Genomic DNA, 17078 nt, shown 5'->3' with positions numbered 1-17078 from the left:
CCAATTCTTATTTACAAAAGACGAAATCTTTGCCAAGGACCTTGTAGTCCAATGACATCAAACATTCTTGTGTTTCAATAGATTGAGAAAGTAGTTATGAACATATATTGCATTGTAATAGAGTTAATAATATTCAAAAAAAAAAAAACGAAATCTTTCAGTTTCTCATCTTAAACATATCTAAATCTCAACCTCAATCTTGCAGCTCCTTCTCACTTTTAAATTATACCGGAGTATTATTTTTTGAAATATTCATAATTCTTTACAAAGATAATATATATTTTATACTTTTTTTTAAAACATTTTTAGTCTCACTTATAAAATAGATTATTATGCTATCAATACATTTGTAATTCTTGTTTATGTATTTATTTATTTATTGGAAAAAGTGTCAAATTGGCCCCCTAAGTAGGGTAGATAGTGCAATTAGTTCTCCTAACTGAAAAAGGTTCCATTCAAGCCCCCTAAACTGGCAAAAAAGTGCAATTGAGTCCTAAATGACTTGTTTATTAGGTCAAATCAGTTGGGAGCCTAATTGCACTATCCACCTGACTTAGGGGGCCAATTTGATACTTTACATTTTTTATTTTATTTTTCAAAATAAATATTTTTTATTTATTAAAAATATTATTTATTATAAATAAAAAATAAAAAATATTAAAAGAAAGCCACCGGCTGTTTAATAATTTGGTCCTACTGTCATATTAATTTGTAGAATTCTTCCCCAAGTGTTAGTCATACTCACTTTTCGTCCCTAAGTTATCATTAACGTCGCACTTTTTGTCACTTTACTAATAAAACATTAGGGATGGAATTTACAATTTTAGTATAACTCAGGGACTAAAAGTGAGCATGAAAAGATGAAAAGTGCAACGCCAATGATAACTTAAGGACGAAAAGTGAGCATGACCAACCCTCAGGGACGAATTCTATGTTGGCGTTGCACTTTTCGTCCTTTCGTGCTCACTTTTCATCCCTGAGTTATACTAAAATTCTAAATTTCGTCCCTAATGTTTTATTAGTAAAGGGACAAAAAGTGCAACATTAATGATAACTTAAGGACGAAAAGTGAGCATGGTCAACACTTAGGGATGAATTATACAATTACCCTATAACCTAAGGACGAAAAATGTAATTTTTCGTTGTTGTTTTTTAAATTATTTATAATAATTATTTTTAAATTATTTAAAATAATTTTACAAAACTTTTTTAATAATATAAAAACAATTATTTTAAATAATTTAAAGAAAAAAACAAAACAAAAGAAAAGTCGGCAGTCCCCAACTGGACTGCCAACTTTTGCTTTTTTTTTTAAAAAAAAAATATTTAAAATTTATTAAAATTATTTATAAAATACAAATTAATTTGACAGTAGGATCAAATGTGATACAAATTACAAAGTTTTGTGCCTAATTTCAGTCGAAGGAGTAGTAACCTGTTAAACAAGTCATTTAGGATGAGATTGCACTTTTTTACCAGTTTAAGGGGCTTGAATGGAGCTTTTTTCAGTTAGGGACTAATTGGACTATCAATTCGGCTTAGGGGGCCAATTTGACACTTTTTCCTTATTTATTTAATTCTACATGCAATTTCAATTTACTCTTAAAAATTAAGGGAATCAATTACTGAATAAATGATATTTAAACCTCTAAACTCCCTAAGACCATCTCCAACTCAACTTACACCAAAACACCAAAAATCTCCATCAAATATCACATCAAAAGGAATATTCTCACACCAAATTTTTTCATCTCCAACTCATTACACCAATGTTATTTTACATTTGTTATAAAAAATATTTAGTAGAAATTATTACTTGTAACGAACATATTTATGTCCCTACTTATATTTTCCGTTGTAGTTGTATATTATATATATACTTGTATCTTCTTTGTAAAGGTGTGGCTCTAATGAAAAGATCTCCCCTTCTCCTAACTTATATTACTTTGTATCTCTACCATCTATTGTTAACAATTCACCGGTTAGGAGCTAACAGGCCAACGGGCACAACAAACTACATTACAACACGTTATCAACACGCTCGTGAACGGTACTTTTATGCATTTTCCAAGCCTTATTATCTCTATATGCCTCAAATTGCATATTTACTTGATCTGTATCTAATTACATATTCTAGTAATATATCTATGCTGAAATTTTATTGGATTATATGCAAGATATGGTATAATATTTTTCTCCGAATATTTCCGGAATTTTTTTTAAAACCAATTTTTTGCTTCGAAAACCATCGAACAAGATCTTTTTTCTTCAGCAAAAATCATAAAAGCAAACAATACTCATGTATATGCATTTTTTCCCTACAAAACATTCATATTTATCGATTTTTCCCAGTATTCAACTACCCAAATTCCAGTAGATAAACTACAAAGACATTTCTTAATAGCATCAAAGCGCAATCAAAGACAAACCATTAGTACTTATTAAGGGGCTACTAATCGTTACCGCAACCTATGTTGGTATTATAAACATCGTAAAGAGCTTAATGGTATTAGCTCTAAAAACGAATTTTAGAAATAAAAGGATTTGGAAAACCAAGTATTATCTTGACCTGCAAATCGAGTATTTGAGGACCTCTTCCGGCTACCTCTTCTTCCCTTCATCCAGTAGCCACTACCCAAGCCACCTCTATGGCCCGAGTCATTGAGAGAGACACGGGCTACTTTGAGAACTTGGAGCGCCCCGTACCCCGTCGTTCTTCGATTTTCGCCATCGACTATGCTCATGCCTATCATCTGCTGTGGCCCCTGGACATGTACAAATGTGTGCTCGGGATGGTCGCAAATTTTTGGACAAGTTGGAGTCCTCCCACAAGGGCTGGAAGGAGGAATTATTCTTTGTTAGGCCGGCTCCCCCAGACCCACCTTTCGATTTTCCTCTTACTTGGGCAGCCTCCTGCTATCATTTAGATAGGAGATCACCGTGTCCCCCTGACCCGCTACCGCTAGTTAGGGCCTTAGTTGAGGGAGAACTTCTCTCGGCTCATCAGTAGTCTCGCTTGAGTGCTATGCAAAAGGCCGGTCTGCTACTTGCAAGCGCAGCAAGGGACTGCTGAACGACCGCTTGTATAGCTAACCATCCACTACTTCGTAAAGCGGAGCTCTCCTCTGTATTCGGTCGACCTTAGCCTTATCATCGAGTAGTTCACATTTTTCCTTGTATCTCATGATTTTAGCTATCCAAAACCATTCAGGCTGCGCGACCGAATCAGGATACGGAAAATGCATCTCAGTTATGGGCCAGGCCAACAAACTCTCAGTGCTTGGCCTCTCTACAATCTCAATCCGGTAGACTTGCGACAGGTTGTTGGGCAACTCACTGACCGCTAATTTTGACAAGATATCTGCTTCTACATTCTTAGCTCTTAGAACATGAATAACTTCATATGTGGTTAACTTTCCAAGAAATCCCTCAGTCACATCTTTATACATCTTCAACCTTTCTTCACGGGTCTCACATTCATTAGTCGCTTAATCCTTACTCGCATGGTTTTTAATGCCTAAACCAAGTGCAGACCACCAATGATTGCCTTGTACTTGGCCTCATTATTTGAGGTGCGAAACTGATATTGCAGGGCATAGTAAAGGTGGAAGTCTTCCGGGGTAGTATCATTACCCCTCTGCTACAATGCCTTGTATTAGCAGCACCATCTGTCTAAATTTCCCACCATTCAGCTTCATTAAGTTCCTCGTCGGTATGAGGCTTCTCAACTTGCGCTGAGCATTCTACTATGAAGTCTGCCAAGTCCTAGGCTTTAATCGAGGGTTTGGGAAGGTATTCTAGCCCATATTGAGTGAGCTCGACTGCCCACTTGATCAATCTATTAGACGAGTTCGAACTCCGCAAAATGCTAGCTAACGGCCAGTTAGTGAAAACCTTGACATGATATGCTTGGAAGTAAGGCACCAACTTTAGGACAGTCACGATCAAAGCGAAGACCACTTTCTCTAGTGACGTGTATCTAATTTCTACACCTTTGAGCGTCGGTCCCACATAATAGACCGAGTGCGGCGTTCTATCATCCTCGCGCACTAAAACCGATCTGACCGCTTTCTGAGAGGCGGCCAAGTATAAGAACAATGTTTCTCCCTCCTTGGGCTTAGATAGTAGGGGAGGGGTCAACAAGTATTTCTTCAGTTCCTCAAAGGTAATCTAACACTCTTCTGTCCACTAAAATTCCTCTCGTTTCTTCATAGTCTCAAAGAATGGTAGGGCACGGTCGACTGACTTAGACAAGAACCGATTGAGGGCCGCCGACCGCCAGTCAAGCGTTGCATCTCCTTCAAGTTCTTTGGGGGCTGCATATCCAAGATTGCTTTGACTTTCTCAGGATTAGGCTCAATCCCACGCCTAGTGACCATGTATCCCAAGAATTTCCCTCCTTTGACTGCAAAGGCGCATTTCTTCGCGTTCAGCCTCAAGTTATATCTTAAGGCTATGCTGAAGCAGTCGGTCAGATCTTTCACATACTCCTCTTCTTCCTTACTTTTGACCAGGATGTCATCCACGTAGGAAGCCATAGACTTGCCAATCAAGCTCTTGAATAGTTTAGCCACCATGCGAGTATAAGTGGCTCTTGAATTTATCAACCCGAAGGGCATTACTCGATAACAATAGACACTATCCGGCATAATGAAGACAGTCTTTTCCTGATCTTCCACGTGCATAAAGATTTGATGGTATCCGCGAAATGTGTCCATGAAGCTTAACAGTGCACAACCAGCTGTTTCGTCCACCAGCTAATCGATCCGTGGTAGTGGAAAAGGTCCTTAGGGCAGGCTTTATTTAGGTTCGTCTAATCAACACACATCTGCCAGGCCGGTGGTTTAGGTACCAGTACTACATTGGCCAACCAACCCTGGTACTTAACCTCCCATATATGTATGACTGCTAGCAACATGTCGACTTCCTATTTTATAAAGTCTTGTCGGTAATTTGATAGGTAACGCCGCTTTTGGGCCACGGGCTTTAATCCTGGGTCCACTGTCAATTTGTGAGTAATGATAGCTATATCGACTCCCAACATGTCCAAGTCCCCAAGCGAATATTTCCTTGAAGTCCCTTAGTACTTGAATGACTGCCTTCCTATTTCCTCGCTTAGTCCAACCCCAATTCTCACTTTCCTTTCTGGTCGGTATAAGTCTAGAGCAACTTCTTCCAACTTGACCACCGTTTTCAATCGATCGACCGGCTTCTCGGTCGCCTAATGGGCGATGGTGTTTATTCACAAGTCCTTCTCTCCCACTCGTCGGCAGGCTTGTAAATAACAACTTCTAGTCATCTTTTGGTCACATCGCACTACGCCGACTCCCGTCGGTGTGCGGAACTTCATGCACAGGTGCTCGATTGAGATTAGAGCTCCCAAATCCTCCAAACTTGTCCGACCAAGGATAATGTTGTGTACGCATTCTAAGCCGACCGCTACGAATTCTATATCCATCTTTTTCACATTCGGCCAGGTCCCTAGTTCCACGATCAGAGAAGTAGATCCCTCGGGATCGATCGAGTCCCTAGTGAAACCAGCCAGCGGGGTCCTAACAGGACGTAGTCTCTCCATTAGCAGCCCCAGCTTCTTGTACGTGGCTAGATACATTACATTTACACTACTGCCCATATCGACCAGTACCCTTCGGACTACTATCCCCTACACATCCATTGCAATTAACAAGGCACCATGGTGCAGGGTTGAGCCTTGTAGCAAGTCCTCATTAGTGAACGTAATGGGATCTCGGCACAGCCTATTCCGGTCAAATCCCTGAGTGGCGACTGCCCCAATGTATAATTGTCTAGCCCATGCCTTTCGAGCGCCTGCCGTATCTCCCCCCGTAGGGCCTCCTATGATCATGTTAATAACGGGCTTGCCCTTCTAGCTTTTACTACTTTCTCCTTCTATCAAGGGTTGCTTACCCTTGTCCGCTGCTCTTTTAGCCCGTTGGGGAACATTATCTTGCCGCCATGGCGGGACGGAGCGACGCCACTAATTGGCCGATCGCGCACGCTGGATTGACTTTTCGAGCTCGACTTTTAATACCTCGTAGTCTTCCGTTGAGTGTGAGCTGTTCTGATGATATCGACAGTATGGTGCGTGCTCATCTAGCACTTGCGGATTATCTCCAAGAAGGACGGTTGGTGGAGGTGGCAACTGTTCTTGTACTTCTTGGATGGGTTGAACAAGCAGCTGATAACCGCTCGGTCCTAACCTGTCGTGCACTCGCCTGGAGTTTATTCGCCCAGTAGAGATTCCTTCTGCACTGGTACTTTTAAAGTCCTCTGGTCGGGGTCGCTTAGAAGCACCGTCAGCTTGCTTTCTCTTTTTTTTTTTATTGCTTCCTCAGTATTCGCTAGCTGATTGGCTCTCTGAATGACCTGAGTGTATGTCCGCGGATTTTCATCTCGCATTTTTCCATACTGCCCGTCTGGGTGCAAGGATTCAATAAAGAAAGCCAACGCTGTCTGGTCATCCCATCCTCCTTCGACTACTTGGACTTCTTTTTGCCATCTAGTCATGAAGCTTCGCAAACTTTCCCCCTCATCTAGCCGTACCAAGACTAAGTCGGATAACTTCTTCTTAGGTCTCATACTGCCTGCATAATGTGTCGCGAAAGCTTCTACCAGTTGTTCGAGAAGACTGATGGATCAAGTAGGCAATCTAACAAACCACCTTTGTGCCTAACCGGTTAGCGTCAGTACAAATGCCCAACAAACCAACTAGTCGGCAATGTCGACTACCTACATCTTAGCTTGGTAGCTGATTACGTGATCACGAGAGTCCCCAGAACCATCGTATGTAGGATGCTCAAGCAACTTGAAACCAGTGGGTGCCTTGTAATTCCTCACTTCATCTATAAATGGGTAAGCAATCATCAATGGTATAACGATCGATCTCTCCTTCTCCTCTATTTGTCGTTTTAAATCCTTGATCTCCCTAGTTAGGACCGCAATGCTAAGCTCGTCAGGTTGGGCGCGCGCTCTCCTGGACGGTGTTTCACCATTGCTTTCTACATCATGCACCAAATTTCCCTACTCACGTCGATTAATCAGGCGTCTGCACAAGTCGTCTTGCCTGAGTCCTGCTCCAATGTGCTCTACGATCCCCCTCTCTGGTTGGTGGGGTGGGCGACTTCTGGCTCAACCGCTCAGCCGATCTCTAACTGACCGAGCGGGAGTTGTAGGACCTAGGTGCGACTACACATACGACTGATTCCGGACTTGGCTATCAAGACTTCCATGAGGCTGCCTACTTATTTTGTTCTATGGGAGGGGTACCTGCTGCTCAGGCGGTAATGGTAACACACCCGCTCTTCTATAAGCTACAATCACCTAGGCGATTACCTCAGTAATACCCAACATAGGTGCTACTAGGGGATTGGGTGGTGCCACTGGCATCGCTACCAGAGGTGCAACCGGTTGTGCATTATTAGGCATCGATTGTTCAACCGAGTTGCGACGACTGAGTTGTTGACTTAGATCGGGCGGCGAACGACTTAGCTTTGGCATAAGTCTCCTACCGAGGCACGGTCGGCTTCCTGAGGGGCGATGACGATTACGTTGCCATTTGCGTTTTCATTTGCCACATCATTAGAATTCGGGTTAGTCGGGCCTAAACACCGACTACATCGTGTTTGTACAATAGAATCAGTATAAGACGGGACTTTTCATATCAGTCCCTGCAGACGGCGCCAATGTTGTTTTTACGGTTGCGAGTCAACTATTTCGGTTGGCCAACACTACCGTAGAACTTAGAGAAGAATATTCAAACTTTAAAGAGAATGATTGTACTTGTATTTTGACTTGGGAGAAAAAGAAAATGAGCCCCCTCTACAATCGGACCCCCCGGGGGGGGTATTTATATAAGAATAATAAGCCTAAATAAGTAAATCTGTTAACAAATATTATTTAGGAAGGCGGTTTAGGGTTACTATACTCTGCTTAAGGCAAAATTCCCTTAATCTCGCCCCAGGTTTCCTAATTCCGTGCTTGGTAACCGCTTTTCAGAGCGCACCTGGTCGGGCACCGCCTCCCGATTGCCTACCTGGCTTGAGCCACACAAATTTAAACAACCGGGCTACACATTCCCCTAGACTTGGCAGGCAGCAGGCTCTAGATACCTGTCTTCTCGGGTCAGGTACCCTAATCGGGGTATCCAGAAGAAGTTGTCAACGCAATTTTGATACAGAAGAGGATTATTAGTGAAGAGGCAATTAAATCATTGCCAATTAGATGCAATTAAGCACGGTGATGGGGTGGTTGAAATTATGAATGTATTTTGTTGTGAGATACAGGATGGAGAGCAAATTAAACTTGAGTGTTTAATCAGCTCACAACTAGAGCACCATTAATGGAGAAAATTGATTTATCCATAAGAAAAGAAGAATGATATATGATAATTGCAGGGAATTAATAAATAATAAGAACACAAGGATTTAATGTAGAAACCAAAATTTTAAAAATCATGGGCCTTTTTAGGCTAAGTTAAGCCAAAATTCTTTATTAGGGATGTATTTTGTTGTGAGATACAGGATGGAAAGTGATAAGTGCCAAAGATGCTTACTTTAAGGGTCATTTAGGGGTTGTTTTATGCTTATGTGGAGTGTTTTGTGGTTGATTATTTATGAGTAAAATTCTTTGAAATGTGCTTATGTGTGGCAAAGCCCTATCATGTGTACACTTTTCTATTTTGAAGGATTCTTGAGCTAAAAGGATGACATTTGAGCTTGATTTGGAGGGGGGAAAAAAAGAGTGCAAATGGAGATTTTTTGCAGAGCCCCACCCACGATCGTGGTGGGGTCGTGAGGGAGAAACAGACCCGGTCACGAGCCAGCTCACGATCGTGACCTGGGTCTTGGGTGCATTAAGTGTCCCGATCACGATTGTGAAGCGGTCGTGACGGGGTGGCGGAAGAGTTTCTTTGAAGAGCTCGAGAGGTTTTGATATAAATAAGAGATTTTTAGAGAGTTAGAGGGTTGGATCATTTTGTATCATTTTCATTTCATTTTGTATCTCTCTAGCTACTCAAGAACACTCTCAATTGAAGAAGAACCTAGGTTTGAAGGAGACTTGACAACTCTCCCAATTCCTTGGACCTTTGGATTTCATCTGTAGATTGAACTCAATTTTGGGTTGGATTGTGGTAATCTTTTAATTTCCAATTTCAATTTCATGTTTTCTTTCAATTCAATTTGTGTTCAATTTGCTAATTAGGATTTGTGAATTGTGATTATTGTCTATCTAGCTTCTTGTTGGAAGTGGGAGCTTTTATGGTGTCTTGTGAGTTAGGACCCAACTCTATAGACGATTTAGGAACCTCCACCCTAGGTAAGAGATTGCTAGGGCAAGGTAGACTCATTTCCACTTGTATTCCCCGCCTTTGGTCTGAGAGGACGTAGCCCGGGATGAGGCGTAGCTAAAGTGTTTGATAAAATGACTCATAGGAATAGGTTGTCACTTGTGTACTTCCTTGACCTATGATAGGCCGTTAAGACCTAGAATGGCGACGACATTGTTGTAAGCCTCACTAGAAGTCCAATAATTGCTATCACAAATCCTACCTTAGACACTAAAAGCATGTTGCAATAAATGAATAATTCAACTCCATTTTCTTTACAATTTGATATCTTTACTTGTGTGAGTACTTTGCTCTCTTTTACTTGTGAATCTTGTGCACTATGATTTTCTTTGAATCTTGTATTTGCAAGCTTGGATTGATTCCCTACTTTACCCACATATCAACACGTACAAGTTGTTTTCCTTAGAGAACGACAATCCAGGAATATCTATTTCTACTCACTATCATCTACATACATCTATCCTTTGACCCACACAAACAAAGTGTCATTAGAGAGCAAATTAAACTTGAGTGTTTAATCAGCTCTCCACTAGAGCATTATTGATAGAGAAGCCATGACCATGGAGTGAAAGAGGAAGAAAAGTATGTAGAAGAGTTTCGGACTTAATGAGTATGTCCCTTTGTTTAATTCCTGAGCCTTTATATAAGGTCATCAGTTGCAACTTTCCCTAATATCAAGGGCACATAAACTTTGGTCTGACTCTCTGTTATTTGATTGCATCCTCCTTCATAGATAATAATGATAATAATATGTGAAATATTATTCCATTAGTATGCGAAATATGTTAATGATAAAGTGTACAGATAATAAATTGGGGTTAAAGACTGAAATGAGAATAAGTAAAAAAAATTGACAAAAGTAGGAAACTTCTGAAAGTTAGACAAAAATAAGCAAAACTCATTTGTCAAATGCATTTTTTGTTCAAAATTTTTTCTGTTTTTAATTTTTTTCGCGGTCAAACATTTTGGTCCCAAGGGGATGGGGTACAAGTCTAGAGGGGGGGGTGAATAGACTTGTATAAGATTTTGCAAATCTTTTCAACCTCTCGTGTGTATTGAACTTAGGATGTTTAGGTTCGATACCTCACGAGGTGAAGACAAAGTTTTATGCGCAGCGGAAATGTTATCCCCTTTTAGTTAGCACGAGTTTGAGTTAGTTCAAGAAGTGCGTTTATATGCAGTGCAATCGAGAGGTTAGCGAGAGATAAAAACAGTAAGTAAATGCAAGAGAGATTTTTAAGTGGTTCGGCCAACCCGCCTACGTCCACTCTTCTTCCAGAAACTCCCTGGAAGGATTGCACTAAAAACTTCCCTTTTTAGTACAATATCGAGCGCTTGACCTTTGATCACCAAGCACGCGTCAAGCCTCAGGATCTTCACAAGACAGCTCCCAGGTTACTCCGCCTCTCCAAGGTCTTTCTCCCCGCTTCCAGCTACTCCACCTCTCGAGCACTTGACCTTTGATCACCAAGCCCGCGTCAAGCCTCAGGTTTCTTTCACTCGGACAGCTGCCAGGTTACTCCACCTCTCTTGCTTAATCCAAAGCAAGGTGTTTTTGGTTGTCACAGTTGAATGTAACAGACTCCAATCTGACCACAAGCTATCGTTGAATCAACTTCGATGTAGAGCAGCTTCGGTCACCTTCTGTATGTATAACAGTTTAAGCTTTGTAACTCTCTTGAAACACTAAGATGTGTTTTCTCGCTGTTTTGAATATCAGGATGATATTCCAAGTTAAGCACTTGCACTTGAACGTTTTAGACAGACACTTCTTAAGAATTTCGAATTTTCTTTTTTCCTTTTTTCTTCTGTGTCTTTACGTCCTTATATATGAGAGTAGAGGAATAATTCCGTTGGAGGGAAAATTATTCCGTTTGAAATTTGTCTCCCATGCTGATCATGGGTCTTGCGTATTTTCAGCATATTTCATGGAGTGGTGATCTTGTAACTTGAACCTCTTTGTCTTGTAGTGAATATTCCATAGTTCACTTTCTTGAGTCCATGCTCCACTTTCGTCTTTTGGTAAAAGTTACTCTTTTTATATTCCCATTATTCCTTGTTTGTAGGGAATCAGATCACTTCAGCATTGGTGCACCTTTTGACCGTTTGTGGTGGAAATCTGACGTGTCATCCATTTCCGCCCATTTTGAAATCTTCACGTTTCGGCACCTCTTCATTGTTCCATCTCCATGATATTCTTCTTCTCCACACTTTAAGTAAGGCCGTCATTCAGCTTTGTTGGAGAGTTGTTAGTGTATCGAGACCAAGGTTGATATCTTGATTGCTTGATGTCTCGAACTCAAATATCGAGAGGTCTATCTCTCGAACTCTGTTTATGTCTCGAACTGGATAACTGTATCGAGAGGTCCTACCTCTCGAACTCTGCTTATGTCTCGAGACTTAGTTGATGTCTCGCAGACCCTTATTCCTCCAGTGTTGTCCCATGCCTTCTTCTGATCTGTCTATATGATTACAACACACGGGACTTCTAAGATGTTCAAACAAATTTACCTCAAGCTTAAATATTTTCCGAGTTGAGCTCAAAGTTACTCGGTTGTATTTTCGCTCTTGGTTTACTTGTCGAACTTACAGCGTTTTGCCTATGCGTCGAGACTCGGGGATTTCTACTTAACAGTTGGTATCATCAAAACCTATTACATGATGTTCCTAACAAAACAAACACGCAAGTCCCACTTATGTTTCTCTATTTAAAAAATAAAAATAAAAAAATGACCTCCAATCGCCATTATGATTTCAAATTATAATCTCTAACTTAATTAGAACATGTCACATTGTCACAGAGTATAGCTTGTACGATCGTTATACCCTGTACCACGGTGCACATAGCAATGTACACCAAGTACGTAAAACGACGTTGTTTTGGTGTTAGTGGACGCGGACGCGAATGACTCCAGGGAATTCATTATCTATAATACACATAATCATTATATAGAATACACAGAACGTTTGCCTAGAATACACAGACTGTTTGCCCAGAATACACAGAATATTGACACAAAATACACAGAACTCATCCTCGTAACATTCGAATGCACAAACACATCACAACCAATGTTAATAACATAAATACACAGAATATTGACACAAAATACACAGAACTCATCCTCCTAAACATTCGAATGCACAAACACATCACAACACGTGTTACTAACATGAATACACAGAACGGTTGCCTCGAATACACAGATCGGTTGCCTAGAATACACAGAATGATTGCCTAGAATACACAGAATATTAACATAAATACATAGATCGGCTGAAATGGGAAATATGATTTCCAAAAAAACGCGCGGTTAATTTACAATGCTCAAAACGACATCGTTTACGTACGTGGTGCACAGTATAATTTGCCTAGCTTGTATATATGGTTTGGGGTTGAGTTTTATATATGGGCTTTCTTTAGGTTGGGTTGGATAGCAGATGTGCTTCAGTTTTAGGCCGAAAAAAACAAAATATTTATACATTTATATTTATATATATTGGGCCAGAATTAGTAAAAATTAGAACCTATTTTGTTATTTTTTTTAATATTTATGTAAAAGAAAAAAATTGTAATAGTTATGCTATAATTGCTCTTAAGTAAGTTTTAACTATTTATTTAAAATGTAAAATACAAATTATTTGAAGTTTATAGTATGTTTCTAAAAGAAGTTTAACTTATGCCAATTTTCTTCAGGTAGAGAATATTGATGGAGAATTACATACCAATATTCAGAGTCAAAAAGATAGTGAGCATGCATTACATTCCCATACGGGATCATTTGTTGAAGGCTTTAGAGCTTCACTGTCTAGACCGTTGAGCATTGAGAAAAATGGTAGCTACAATTGGAAGCCATATCCGAGTTAATATATATTATATTGTTGTTTCTATTTTTGTATTAACACTTGTGTATAGACAGTACTATCCTGCATTCAAACCTCATCGATGGAGAATCCTTGTTTGAATAGCAATGTTAATGTACATTATCGAAAACTTCTTTTAGTGTTTTAATTTGAGGAATGGTTACTAAGTTATTAAATAGAAAAAAAATCATTTTTTTGAATTTAATATTTCATTGATTCTCCCAAGTGGGAGGTCATGGGTTCGAGCCTCAATAAAGGTGATATTGACTCGTTGGGCTTCAGTAGGTTGAGAAAGTATATACAGACATACTACATGTAACGAGGTCAATAGTACTAAAAAAAATATTTCATTGATTCAATAATTTAAGCGGAAATTTAATTTATTCTTTATTTGTTAGGGTATGATAGTGTTAGTGTCTGTATATATACTTATGAAATTTGTAAACAATCAGATATTATATGAAGAATTTTATGTTATTAGTTAAATGTGGTAAATTTTCAAGTGAATTTATATTTTAAACATAGTATTTGTTTGTATTTGTTAGAAAATGAGGCAAAAGATGATGTAGAACTTAGATCCCAAAAGATTTCAAATGTTGAATAGAGCTCGGGTACTATCAATTATTATCCTACCATTGAAAATTACAATAATCATGAAAAGAGAGCTATTGACAAATTAGGTAACTTTTTATTTATATTATTGAATGTGTTAATTTATAGTATATACTAATATTTAATGTATAATGTTTATTGACTTAATGGTCTACTAGTTTCTATTTTTTACTTTTTGTAGATGAGTATTTATTAGTGGAAAAACCTCAAACAAGTAGTGATGGACTCATACTCATTGGACCAAAGTGCTGGTGAGCATACTAGTAGCTAGTAAATAACAAAAATTAAAGGTAAATCTAACAAACGTAACTCAGATGTTTGGGAATTTTTTTTATAAACAAAGGGGTTGGCGAAGATCAGGTACAAAGATCTCAATGTAAAGGTTTTTAAAAAGAAATAAATTATGGGGCTAAGCAATACGCCACTTCATCAATGAGGCGACATAAATATAGATGCAAATTATTGCAAATGAGGCTTAAACATTTCGAACAAATGCATTTTGATCCTAAAGGAAAAATGCGGTCTAAGAAGTTCAATCCAAAAGTGTATCATGAGATGTTAGTTGAAACAATTATTGAACACGATATCTCATTTTTATTTGTTGAGTATGCTAATTTTATGAGGCTTATGTTATATTCGAATTCTGAAATTCCTATTATCTCTAGAATGCATTTGTGTCTAATGTTAACAAAGTTTACATAAGGTAGAAAGAGAACAAGAAACAAGTTTTGAGGAATATTTCAATCATAGCTTGTTAGACTTATGATTTATGAATTGCATGTGCTACTAATGCATATATTTCTTTTACTACTCATTTTGTTGATGAAAGGTTGAAATTGACTAGTAAAATACTCTCTTTTGATAAGATGCCCCCCTCCCCCACCCCCACGGGTGTTGAATTAGTATAAAAAATATATGGATTTTTGAAAGAATGGGAGATTGAAAAAAAAAATTAGTTTGACATTGGACAATGCCTCTAATAATGATTGTATGCAAGATATTTTGAAAGATAAATTATCTTTGCATGATAGTTGAGCTTATTGTTTTTTCATATTCATTGTTTTGCTCATATTTTGAATCTGATTGCCAAAAAAAGTTTGAAAGTTGTTAGTGGTGGTGGTGGGTCGTTGGATAGAATTAGGGAAGTTGTTCGTGGTGGTGGTGGGTCGTTGGATAGAATTAGGGAATCTATGAAATATTTCAAAATGACTTGAGAGTAAGAAGAAAAATTTTAGGAATGTATAAATGAAGTTGGTAATAATGATACTAGTATTGGTTTGAGAATGGATGTGTAAAATCATTGGAACTCTACATATTTAATGTTGGATAGTGACATTAATTACAAAAGGGCTTTTAGTACTCTCCAATTGAATGATAGGAATTTTAAGCATTGTCTTTAAGTAAATATTGACAAAGAGTTGAGAGACTATGTGAGTTACTTAAGCATTTTATGAAATTACTAACTTGATTTCTGGCTCATCTTATCCTACATCAAACATGTATTTTATGCAAGTTTGAAAGATTGAGCATATGTTGAAAAATAGTTTGCATGATGAAGAATCGTTGATAATTGATATGTGTAGAAGGATGTTAGGAAAATTTTAAAAAATATTGGGGTAAATACAATGTGGTGCTTGCTTTTGGGGTTTTCTTTAACTCATAGTTAAAGATTACTATGTTGGAGCATTTGTATGATAATATTGAGAAAGATCCAATTAAATGTGAAGAGAAAATGTCACTTTTGAAAAGAAAAATGTATAGTATAAGACTAAGGTTTTTTTTATCAATATGTTATTGCTAGCAAGTCGATTACTTCACTACCATATTCTTCTTTTGTTATACATTCAAGAACGCAAAGTCAAGCAGGGGTCAAAAATAAAGGGAAAGTACTTTTTGATGTGAGTATTCAAACTCTTTAATCTTTATATATTAATCATGTTATTTAATCTTTGTAATTTACTTATATAATATTATTTAGTCTTTCTAATTTGATTATATATTGTAATAATATAATTTACATAATGTAAGATATTAAAGGTATTAGTAGCCAACATGTTAGAACTATTGAAAAATCTAAATTGGATCGCTATTTAGATGAACAATTATATGAATTAGCGTATCATGAGAATTTGGATATGACTAGGGATGGATATAGGTCAGGTCAAGTCTAGCCGAGCTAAGCTTTAGAAAATTAAGCTTGGGCCTGTTACAAAAATCTAAAGCCTAGCCCTGAGCCTGAGCATGAGCCTGTATGTAAGCTTTTTGTTAGGCCCAAGCCTGAGCCTACAATTGGTCTGGTCAAGCCTGAAGCCTTTTTAAAAGTCTATTTAATATTTAGGCCATTAAAAAGGCTTCAAAGTAAATCCTACTTTGAGCCTATTTAATGCCTACATGTTAAGAATTTTTAAAAACTTTAATAGGTATATCTAAATAATTTAAGAAATACACCTAATACAAAACTAAAATATAATTACATAAGTATATCAATGCAAATATAATAGCATTAAAATATAAAATAAAATAAAACAAGCCACGACTTCAGCATGCCCGTTAACTTGTTAAGAAATAAATTCAATTGTATTATTGTTTGTTATCTTATATAATCTCATAAATAATTAACAATCAACTCACGTAATTAAGTTGAGACGTTTTATTAAATATATAACAGTATGAACAGTTAATAAAAAAATTAAACAATAAGAACACTTATAACATGATTAGCAGCAATGTTTATAGTTGAATCATAATTTAGAATGAGATTTTGGAGGTGGAGGGTTAGGGCTTGATAATTATATATACTTGGGGTTATATTGTAAATATAAAAACATATTAGATATAAAATAGAATATACGTGTGTGTGTGTGTGTGTGTGTATAGGTCCTTGCCTCAATCTCTTGTTAACATAATTCTTCCTAAACCTTCATGCATGTGGTGCACTCATATACAAGAGTCAATATAAATTCCACTTCCAACAAGACATCAACACATAGCCAAATCTACCTCAATCAATCCATACACAATCACAAGGAAATATCCAATTAACATAGAGATTATTATAGCCAAACATTGTCTAGATTAAATTGCAATCATCAATTGAATAAGAAAATGAAGATGGATGATGAAATTAAAGAGAGAAAATGCAAGAGAATACCTAATTCAATTGCAATTGACAATCAATCCACAAGATACATCCAATCAAGCAAGAAGAGAGCTCATACGTTGAAGAAGAGTTGTCAAT

This window comes from Ipomoea triloba, chromosome 4 (genome assembly GCF_003576645.1).
Source record: "Ipomoea triloba cultivar NCNSP0323 chromosome 4, ASM357664v1".
In the NCBI taxonomy this organism is placed as follows: domain Eukaryota; kingdom Viridiplantae; phylum Streptophyta; class Magnoliopsida; order Solanales; family Convolvulaceae; genus Ipomoea; species Ipomoea triloba.
The sequence above is the reverse complement of the archived record's forward strand: the minus strand, read 5'-3'. Positions refer to the sequence as shown.